This window comes from Dama dama, chromosome 33 (assembly GCF_033118175.1).
Source record: "Dama dama isolate Ldn47 chromosome 33, ASM3311817v1, whole genome shotgun sequence".
Classification (NCBI taxonomy): Eukaryota; Metazoa; Chordata; class Mammalia; order Artiodactyla; family Cervidae; genus Dama; species Dama dama.
The window spans coordinates 59,975,975-59,987,739 of record NC_083713.1 but is presented as its reverse complement, the minus strand read 5'-3'; the positions used below and the strand labels follow the sequence as shown (position 1 = coordinate 59,987,739).

General features: G+C 40.4%; 1 long non-coding RNA gene across 1 annotated transcript; it reads left to right on the top strand.

Annotated features, from left to right (window-relative positions):
* The first annotated feature begins 767 nt into the window (after positions 1-767).
* Positions 768-11,210, top strand: LOC133051153 (uncharacterized). The gene is made up of 3 exons (XR_009691789.1): positions 768-950; positions 5,727-5,881; positions 8,008-11,210. It is a non-coding gene; the product is annotated as an uncharacterized LOC133051153 (long non-coding RNA).
* Positions 11,211-11,765: the final 555 nt, after the last annotated feature.

Here is an 11,765-nt window from a genome sequence, read left to right as displayed (position 1 = left end):
TTTTCTAGGCAAGAATACTGGAGTAGGTTGCCGTTTCCTTCACCAGGGAATCTTCCCGACCCAGGGACCGAACCCAGGTCTCCCGCATTGTAGACAGACACTTTACATCTGAGCCACCAGGGGAGTCCACACAATGGTAAATACCATCTCTGAAGTCTCAGGCTACATTTTCTATCCCATGAAAGGGGTAATCATGAGTGTGGTTGAAGAGAAAACCTCCTCATCTTGCAAATCAAGAAAGCAAGGGCAGCTGATATAAAAGGACCAGAGGAAAGTTCCATTCTCCGTGGAAGAATCACCTTCCTAAGAAGGAAGCTGCTTGCAGTTTTTTTCTCCACCTCATATGGAGGACTGGCCTCCCATATACACAAGATATGAAGGGCAATGTGGAGATCATTATGAAGCTTCTAAACAATTACAAGTAGCTATCTACAGTAAATAACCGGAACTCTTGATTCACCCCCAAACCTTTCCCCACACCTGGTCCTTCCAAACTTAGTAAATGGTAATATTTCCTTCAGCAGCTCAGTTCAGAAGCCTCCGTCATCCTTGCTTCCTACTATCCTCTCACATTCCATATCCAATATATCAGCAAACCCTCCCTGCAAGCTCAAACTTGGAAACACAGTCAGAACCAGACCACGTTACACTCAGTTAACTGCTAAGTCGCACTAGCCAAGTCACCATCCTTCTTCACCTGGTTTATGGCAAAAGCTGCTAAACCTGATCTGCCAGGATTCTCAGCTCCCTACAGCTTATCTTCCAAACAGCACACAAAATGATGGATTGCTGGAGAAGCTTCCTCTTCCCACACTATGCTTCAGCCATCCCTGTGTGTACCTCAAAGAGTGTCTCTCCCTACACTCCTGCATGGTAGACAGAGGCTGTTTTTAACCTGAAGGCAGGGGCTTGGAAGGTTCACCGCTGTCCTGGTCCAGCCTCAGTCTTAGGTAAGTCCTCTGTCACTGGGTCTTGGCAGTAGGGCTTACTGATACTGTTTCTCACCTCTAGCAGCTAAATCCTGCCCTGTGTCTTAGGCAATCCTTCTATAGGACTCTTTCCTGCCCTCCTCCAGCAGAAGGGGATCTCTAAGGCCCTTGGCTCAGCAAAGCTTCCTGTCCTTCCCCCAGGGACAGGCTTTTCTTTTATCTTTTTTTCAGGTGACCTTCCCTCAGGCCCCAGGACAACAAGGTTTGGGGTCTTACCCCAGTGGCCTCAAGCTTTTGTTGAGGAGACAAAGGTCTCAGCCAGCATTCAACCCTTTCCTGGGAGTCTTGTCCAGATCTCTTTCTTCCAGTCTTTCTCTAGAGTGTCCTGTGGAGAGTCATGGAGAAGAGTCTACATGCGAGGACCAACACCACTGTGTCTGCAGCTCTGAGGGGTCTATTTAGTTAATTCCTTAAAATTTTACCTGAAGGCTTCTTGCTCACTTGTGTGGCAGCCCTAATTCTGCCCACTTTGCCACAGGTAAGCCAATGCTAACTTTTCAGCTTCCTGGAGGCACCTGTATTTTCTTAGATTTTAGACAAATTAGCTACTCTGTGAACTCAGCACTCTGATGGCATCAGAAAAGTTAAGATCTTCTAGTCTACCTGGCTTTTTCTTGTTGTTAAGCTAGGGGATATTCTTTTTGCCTCATAACTGGATTTTTGCAATAGTCTTACTAATTAGTTTCCCTGTCATTCTCCTCTCTCCTATCTCAAGTCTATTTTTTTCCAGCGCCTGTTTCATTATGTCCTCCTCCAAAATAGTCAAGGGTTCTGTATTTCATAACCAGTCAATTCTTATGCTATAAACTGACAATGCAGAGAATCACACTTTTCAGTGCTAGGAAGGACTTTCAGAGCTGTTCACAGTCTAATTCCAGTTACCTTTACAACCTTCTCTCCTTTCACCCTTCAACCCAAATCCCTTCTCCTTTAGGCACAATTACTCAATGTTTCAACCCACAAACATTCACTGGGAACCTGATTATTATGCATCACATTGGGTAATTTTTTTTAAGCTTTGTATTTTGTATTGGGGTATAGCTGATTAGCAAAGTCGTGAAATTTTCAGATGGACAGCAAAGGGACCCAGCCATACGTTATATACATGTATCCACTCTCCCCTAAACTCCCCTCCCATCCAGGCAGACACATAATATTGTTCAGAGTTCCCTGTGCTATATAGTAGGCCCTTGTTGGTTACCCATTTTAAATACAGCAGTGTATACATGTCCATCCCAAACTCCCTAACTAGTACTGGGTACTTCAGATTGAGAAATCAAATACAAACCCTTCTCTCATGAAGGTGAATGGACATTTCGCTCATTTATTTTCATTATTGCTCATTCTGTGCCATCTGGCAATGCTCTTCCATATTCACATCTCTGTAACCTGTCCTCCATACAAACCTTAGACCAAGCATCACGATCTCCATGATGTGTTCTTTAACCACTGTAGTCTTATCCTCTATTCTTCCCTGTGGGTTTTTATAGTACTGTGTTTTACTGAGTTTTACGTACTTCTTTTGTATCTCCCTATGTCTCTAATTAAATTATAAGGATTATGAAAGAATAGACCAACCTTAGCAAGACTTTATCATACCACAGGAGTATCTGACATTTGAGGTGCTTGATACATACTTATTAAATGAGGTTAAATAGCACAGTTATTAGAAGTATGGACTGGGGTCAGACAAACTTGAGTTTAGATTCTGACTTCGTCATTGTGTGATGTGAGGCAGTGTGTGACGTGAGGCTTTGTAACCATAGCCTTATTTTCTTCATTTAAACAATGAAGAATATAGGGTGCCATAAGGATAAGTGAGATGTTGTATATAATGTGCCTCACATGTCAAAAAGTATACAGTAAACAAAAAACTACCATATTAGTTCTAAATTTTGTTGCTGTTATTGTTTAATCACAAAGTCGTGTCAGACTCTTTCCAACCCCATGGACTGCAGCATACAAGGCTCCTCTGTCCTCCACTATCTCCCGAAGTTTCCTCAAATTCATGTCCATTGAGTTGGTGATGCTATCTAACCATCTCATCCTCTCCTGCCCCCTTCTCCTTTTGTCTTAATCTTTTCCAGCATCAGGGTCTTGTCCAATGTGTTGGCTCTTTGCATCAGGGGGCCAAAGTATTGGAGCTTCAGCTTCAGCATCAGTCCTTCCAAAGAATATTCAGGGTTGATTTCCTTTAGGATCGACTGGTTTGATCTTGCAGTCCAAGGGACTCTCAAGAGTCTTCTCCAGCACCACAATTTGAAAGCATAAATTATTTGGCACTCAGCCTTCTTTATGGTCCAACTCTCACATCCGTACATGACTACTGGAAAAACCAAAGCTGTGACTATACAGACCTCTGTCGGCAAAGTGACGTCTCTGCTTTTTCCTATGTTAAGTTTGTCATAGCTTTCCTTCCAAGGAGCAAGTGTCTTTTAATTCAGGGCTGCACTCAGCATCCACAGTGATTTTGGAGCCCAAGAAAATGAAATCTGATACTCCTTCCACTTTTTCCTCTTCTATTTGCCTTGAAGTGATGGGACAAGATGCCATGATCTTCGTTTTTTGAATGTTGAGTTTTAAGCCAGCTTTTTCATTCTCCTGTTTCACCATCATCAAGAGGTTCTTTAGTGCCTCTTCAATTTCTGCCATTAGAGTGGTATCATCTGCAAATCTGAGATTGCTGATATTCATCCTGGTAACCTTAATTCCAGCTTGTGATTCATCTAGCCCAACATTTTGCAGATGTACTCTGCATAGAAGTTACATAAACATGGTGACAATATACAGGCTGTCTTACTCCTTTCCCAATTGTGTACCAGTAAGCTGTTTTATGTAAGGTTATGTTGCTTCTTGACCCACATACAGGTTTCTCAGGAGACAGATTAGGTGGTCCTAAATTACTGTGCAGTAACTGGCTCAGTGGTAAAGAATCCACCTGCCAATGTAGGAGACATGGGTTCGATCCTTGGGTCAAGAAGTTCCCTTGGAGAAGGAAATGGCAACCCACTCCAGTATCCTGCCTGGGAAATCCCATGGACAGAGGAGCCTGGCAGGCTACAGTCCATGGGGTCAGAAAGAGTCAAACATGGCTCAGCAACTTAGCAACAGTGAGCACTCATATGGAGACACAGGCTAGATCTATCCTGGTACAAAGGGTTTCCCTGGTGGCTCAGTGGTAAAGACTCCACCTGCCAGCGCCAGAGACATGGGTTTGATTCCCAGATCAGGAGGATTACCCTGGAGGAGGAAATGACAACCCACTCCAGTATTCTTGCCTGGGAAATCCCACGGATGGAGAAGCCTGGCGGGCTACAGTCCATGGGGCTGCAGAGTTGGACACGACTTCGTGACTAAACAACAACAAGAACAAACAGACAGCACAGTCATTCATGTAGAACGCTCCAGAGCATTCTACTTTAAGAATGATAGAGAAACCATATGACTCAGCTATTTCACTTCTGTTTGGAAAACAAATCTGAAAAATAACAAAACACTAATTTGTAAAGATATACACATCCCTATGTTCATTTCAGTTTCATTGACAAGAGCCAAGAAGGAAGATTTGGTGCACATGCGCACACACATACACACACACACACACAAAACCCCCCTGTGAAATACTACTCAGCTATCAAAAAGAATAAAATTCTGCCATTTGTGACTACATGGATGGACCTGAAATGTAGTATGCCAAGTGAAATGTCAAGTGGAAAAAGACAAATATTGTATTATTTCACTCATAGGTGGAATACAAAAACAAAGAAATGAAACAATGGAACAAACAAAATGAAACAATAACAAACTCATAGATACAGGGAACAGATTAGTGGTTACCAGAGGGGATGAGGGTTAGAGGTAGGCAGAATGGGTAAAGAAGTCAATTGTATAGTGATGGATGGAAATTACATTTGTGATGGTGATCATTGCATAGTACATACAGATTATAATGCTGTACACCTAAAAATTATGTAGTAAAAAAACTAAGAAATAAAGTATAACAAGTTACCCTGAGTGGGGAGAGAAAAAGAATGACAGGTGAGACCTCTGACTTCTAGGAAGAAAACCAGACTGAGTGGCATTTAAGTAGCAATTTAAAATAAGCATATGGAAATGTGAGTGTTTATCTGGGCCAAGCTGTAGTACTCACTGAAAAATCCCTTTCTAAACATTATGTGAATGTAGGTAATTAGTGGTCAATATGTATCTAGTTTTTTAATAGTTATAATTATACGACTTTAATAAAAAATGCTGTAATTTGTGTTCTCACAAACATTGAAAGCTTAACTCTCTGTTTATCTCTTGGACTTTCCCTAACCCAACAAAGGTCATTCAGAAGAATCTTACCAAAATTGCAGGCAGGCATTTTGTTTAAGATGCTGTAACTAATTTCTTGGAGCTAGCTCTAGCATATTTAAGTGTTCTTTATTCTATCATTTACTCAACAAAGAAGCACTGAGCACCCAGTTTTCCAAGTTCTGTGACTCACAAGCTAATCTGCCTGTCCTGCTAGCAGTTGACTCACTCTATCTTGCCATCATCAAATGATAGCTTAATTATCTATCTATCTATCTATATATATATATCATGAGATTGGGGGTGGCTATCTGCAAGATTAGACCAGCTGTCTGATCTTGAATCACTGTCCTGCCTCACATGAAAAATAAGATAAAGTTCTGCTTCTGGCAATATGAGTGAAGTGAAAGTTGCTCAGTCATATCCTACTCTTTTTTCCAGGCCAGAATATTGGAGTGGGTAGCCATTCCCTTCTCCAAGGGATCTTCCCAACCCAGGGATTGAACCCAGGTCTCCTGCATTACAGGTAGATTTACCAGCTGAGCCACAAGGGAATCCCCAGCAATATGAGAGGCTCAGCTAAATCTATTCACAAGGTATATGTGTTAGTGTTTGTGTTTGTGTACACGTGAATTTTTATATATTTTCTACAATGTGCAGAGGCATAGGCTAGTCCCCAGTGATCAGCATCACAGGCCTGAGAAGATGAAAGAGACCAGCCTCATCCTGGTAGGATAAGTTTAGATGGTGAAAGCTTCAGAGTCAATCAGGAGCTCTGAGCCCAAAGGGCTGGCTTGGATTACTAATGGGATAGCAGTGCCTTGGAGAAGATGGAGGATTGAGTGGGAAGACAAAAGACTGTGGAAATGTAGTGTATGTTGGAAAGAAAATTAAGAGGACACCACAGCATCAGGTTTCATCCAAATTCCATGAGATCACACAGCCCAGTGAAATCTCTCAAGGTCATCAACAGGAAGCAACAAAAGACAAGGACCAACAAAGGCAGTAAGATGTTGTAGCTTGAAGGGCTGATACCACTGGGGAATCAGACAAGATCAGAAAAGAATAATGGCAGAATCCTCACATGAGGATGGAGTGTTTGCTGGGAAGTACTAGCAGGACCATGCACAGGGGAGATCAGAAATTGGCGGAAAGTCTTTAAGGAAACTGGAGGTCTTGGTCTGCTACTTAACATTAGCTATAACTTAGAAAAGATGCTAGGAAAGCATCTCTGAAAGCAAGTGTAGGGAGACTTACTTTCCGGGTCAAAGTTTATGTTTACACATGAGAACGAGCAATCCAAATATAGGAAAGGTTATCAATGTCTCACTAAGCGGTACCTCTTGCTTTCTGTACCTGCACCTTGTCTAAAGTCTGGAAGAGTCAGAATGAAAAGGCTAATGATAAAAAGACAGTAGCTGAACAACTACCAAATTTTGAATAAGATCCACAGAATAGATAACAATATTGTATCAAGGTGAATTTTCCAATTTTGATAATTTCTCTATGGTTATGTAAGACAATGTTCTTTTTCTTAAGGAATGTGCACTAAAATATTTAGCTTTATAAAGAGGCATCATATTTTACAACTTCCATATCACACAAAAAATTTACATAGATAAATAAAAATATAGGTGTAGATAAACAAATATGAAGAGGAGGGGGGGGGGGAGAGAGAGAGAAAACAAACGCAGCAAAATCCTAACAATCAAAGCACGTGGGTAAATGTTACATAGCAGTTCTTTTATTTTTAAAATTTCTCTCAGTTTGAGGTTATTTCGAAATAAAAAGTTATTCTGAAAAGACTGCCAACAACAGTAAGGCTAACACAAATTAGAGCTATTCTTAAATGTAGATAAGGCTTCATAAGCAATGGGATCTGAGCCATGTTGAAAATTTGGCATGTTCACTGCAAAAATACATCCTGCCTCTCCACCCAACATCTTTAATTTTATGGCAATCATTCCCAGGGATTAAAGCATATTTCAGAAATCTCTGAGAAGAAATTAAAATGTCTTAGTTGAAGGGGTAATGACTTAATCACTGTTCATTATCCCAGTGGAGAAAGTAGGATCCTAAGGATTCTTCCTCTCTGGTTTTTGTTGTACTTACCCAACCAATAGCCTTGCCCCTCAATTTCATAAATATAGGTTTCAGTGTCATTAGTCATGTAAAATCACATTAAACTCCCTGTGGGATAAGAGTAATATTTAATGTGAAAATAATTTCTTTTGATTGATATACCATGCTTCCAGAACAGGGTTGCAAAAAAAAAAAGGTTGTTCGTGTTTCTTACAATCACCAGACAATAATACTAATGGCTTGGTCTATTATCCAGAGTAATTTTTGTGCTAAGTCCACTAAGGATTTGGTATTGAATTCCCACTTAAGTGATAGTCATTATGTTGATTTTTTAGGAATCACTTGCTACATGTTTCACAATTTAATGTATTATATTTATGAAGCTTTTATCCAATGGTGAAACTTTCTTAGATCAAAAAATATTACACCATTTCACAGGTGTTTTGGAGAGGGATCTTTTCATTTCTACCTCAGCATTTCAGCCTGAACCCAGAAAGTAAAACAACTACCCACTTGGCAATTTCTATTCATTCCCAAATGGAAGGCTGATACCACATTAGTGAAACTGAAAAGCAGTTGGGTCTGCTCACCTTCCTCCTATCTCTGGATTAACTAGCATTCTTCTCTGTTCCTGTTTCAGGGGACACCAACACAGCGGTCAGACGAAGACCTACTTTCTAGAAGTTCTGAAAGCCCATCTCATTACCTATTTTGGGACTCAAGAGTATAAAGCAATAGTCCTCAGTGTGTCTGTTTTGGAAAGACCATTCCTGTCTTTCCAATAATAACAATGATATTTCATTCTCTATCTTTCTGACTCTTTTGCCTATTTACATAAATTTATTCAAAACTCAAAAAAAGGAAAAGAAGAGTACTATTTAATGTCCCCCCTAAAATGTTATCAGTCTTATTGCCTAGTTTTTCTGCTTCTAGATATGTGGACTTTCCTTTCATGAATTCATGTTACATTGAGGTTTAAAGGCGGCTTTGATTTCTACTAGGGATTGATAACTACCAATGCCTCTATTTATATTTCAAAACAAATAGTTATTCACTTACTTCACTGCCTGATAGGTTATGTGTTCATTATAAATCATTAGTGACCATTAAAAATTGCAGTTCTTTTCATTCCCTAAGACTCTGCTTGAACTTCACAAATCATATGACAAGCTCTGTCAACACCTTCAAAGAGAAGCACCAACACCACTCTGATGATGTCAATAAGAATAAGCAGAATAACTGGACCAGGACTGGATGGAGCTTGACTCTACAGGCTGGACAGGAAGTGGAGCAACTTGTGACTAGCAGAGACTACTTCACTGAAGTGGGCAGAACCAAGGGAGCTGACCCAGCAATCAACAGTGACCACCTCCAGGAGGCTGGTAGTTGTTGAACAAGTAAATTCTTCTTTTGAAACTTGTATTATGATCAAGTGAGACTAAGACTGAAAAGATGTCAATTCAGAGGGAACAAAACAAACAGATAGGAATTCACCCCAGTGAGGTGAAGTTGGGTCTTGCCATAAGACCTCCAAACCAACCTACAATCCATTAAATATACGATTTTGCTTAAGGAAGTTTTGGCTGGTTTTCCCCATCTTGTGATTGAATGAATATTAACTATAGTACAGAAGGCCTACTTACACTTTTCAGTTTTATTTTGCGCAGAAGGTAAGTGCTGTAATGGCATATCATTCAGCTTGAAGCAGGAAAATAAAAAATGCTGCTAAATATTGAAAACAGAGGAAACTTAATACAGGGGATTGGTTCCTCAGGTCATGAAAGAGCTGAAAGACAAACAGAGAGGGATGGTGAGACAGCTTGATGATTAGCAGCAGGGGGCCTGGAGGAGAAGGGTTACTGAAGCCCAACGGCCAGCATTACCTGGAGGAAAGTGAAACCACTGAGAATGAGAGCCATGGAAGAGACTCAGACAATGAGACAGCCATTGCCTGAATCAGAGAGGAGGGTAGATATACCCTGGCTTTTCCCCCTTTATGCTCCCTCTGATCTCTTGTCAGTACCTCTCCTTCACCAAACCCAAGTGGAAATCAGCGGACACAGAGCCTGGGAAGCACAGCCTGCAGGGACTGCTCCTCCCCGAGCCCCGCATCCCGCATCCGGTGATACTCAGCGAAGCGAGAATGCATCTGAATGCAAATGAGGGCCAGCACCAACAATATTTGCAAATCAGCACGTACCTTATCTCAAAGTGTCAAATGCTTCTAACCAGAAGTCTGTGCTCCCCACTACCATTCTTTTCCTCACTTCTCCCTCCCAAACCATAAGGAATAGAGAAAATGGATACTATCTCGTTAAAAGTATTCCAAGTAATTCAGATTATGTTTTTGTTGCTCTTCCTGCTCTCACCTCCCACCCCCTTACCTGGAGGCACTATTCTACTTCATGTCAAAATTCAAAATTTGAGCAATGGTGTGCTTAAATGCTGATATCCTTGACGGTTTTTCCTTCTTTTCTACTTTAAAATAGGAGAAAACAAAAACCTTAACAAAGAACAAATCGAAGGAAATGGTTTTCTACATTAGGGATCCCAAGACCACAGAACCAATACTACTGCTTAATTATATCAAAGTGTTATACCAGAGTTTGTAACAGAGGAAACAAAATGTAAGGAAAACGTCATGACTTTATGTAGCACTTCAAAACAAACATATTGTAAAGTGTGGTTTTAAGATATAAATTGATTTGTACCTTTCAGGAGGGAAAAAAAAGACACTCCCTGACCTCCCAAGTACGTAACTAGAAACCTTGGCACCATCTATAATGATTTGGCCCCAATCCTATCTGTAATAGGAAAACTAGAGGCACCAGAACCTGGGTCTGAAACTAGGGGATAATTAGTTCCATCCATTAGTGAACATTTTATGAGTTCAGTAAATGAGGAGTGTCTGGTTGAGTGCTTAGGAGGAAAAGGGGAATTTGGCACCATAAAGTCATAATATACTATTTATTAGGAACTTTCTCAGGAATCTAAAGGTCACCTGCCTCCCAGTCCCAAAGAAATACAACCCTGCAGAAACTTCCCTGGCCATTTACAACCTGCCTGGCTAAGCCTTCCCCCGGGGCCTGAAGGACTGACCTATCTGTGCTCAGGCAGACACACTATCCTGAGGCCTGCTCTAACTCCTCATATCCAGCCTCCTCTGTCCTATACGGGCTACGAGGCTAACATACTGCCCATGCATGCACCCAAGCTGCAGTTGTCAGACTGAGCCCCTGTTCCCTGTTCCAGGAGGTGGTATTTGGGTAGATAATTAAAAAGTGAATAATGAGGTTCTTCACATAACCATGAGAAAGTCACCTCCATGAGAATTCAGAAACCTAAAGTCCAGTGTGATGAGATATGATCACAAATGGGGTGGGATTCAGCTATTATGTGGTTCTGACAAATCTTTTCAATAACGCCTTTTCTATCAACTTGGAAATAGTTCTCTAAGATGCCCAATTCTGATGTCAGCTAGTCTTCAGGGAATGCAAGCGATTTCACAGTGCACCAAGGACCACCTAGTGGGCAGCTAAAACTATCCTGAAGATCCTTATTTAGTTACTCATTTATTCCTTTGACATTGCCTTTCCTTCCTTTCCATGTATTTATCCATCTGTCTATTCATTCATCTATTCCTTTGGCATTGCCTTTCTTTCCTCTCCACCTTTATATCATAACAGGTTTGAACCACAGATGAACAAAATGAAAAAGTATTTTCCAGATTAACAAAGTTCTCTCCCCATAGGATGTTATCTTCCACGGGGTGTTTGGTGCTTTTGAATCATGATAAAATTCTCTTGCCAATTGAAAAGTTACTTATAACCTAATCACTTGTCTTAATTCACTCTATCCCTATTTTTAAAATTGTTTGTTTTTATTTATTAATCTGTAATTAACCTTGCTTTGTTCAAAATTGATTAAATTTGCTTCATAAGGACATGTATATTTTATTAAAATAATACACATTAAATGTATAAGAAAAAAGAAAGCAAAATAAGGATAAGACATAAAATGGTGCTGGAAAGTAAATCTGATGCCTAAACATACACACACAAACATAGGAATACTACTCAGTCATAAAAAGATGAAATCTCGCCATTTGCAACATCAACAGACTTGGAGGGTGTTATGCTAAATGAAATAAGACTTCAGGCAGAGAAAGACAAATGTCAGATGATTTCATTCACATGTGGAATATAAAGAGCAAAAACAAAATGAATCAAGGAACCAAACAAAAACAAATCCATAGATACAGAGAACAGACTGGTGGTTACCAGAGCAGAAAGGGCGGGGAGAGTGAAGTGAAAGGAAATCAACTGCATGGTGACAGACTGGAAACTAAATTTTGGTGATGAGCACACTGCAGTGTGTACAATAATTAGAAATATAATG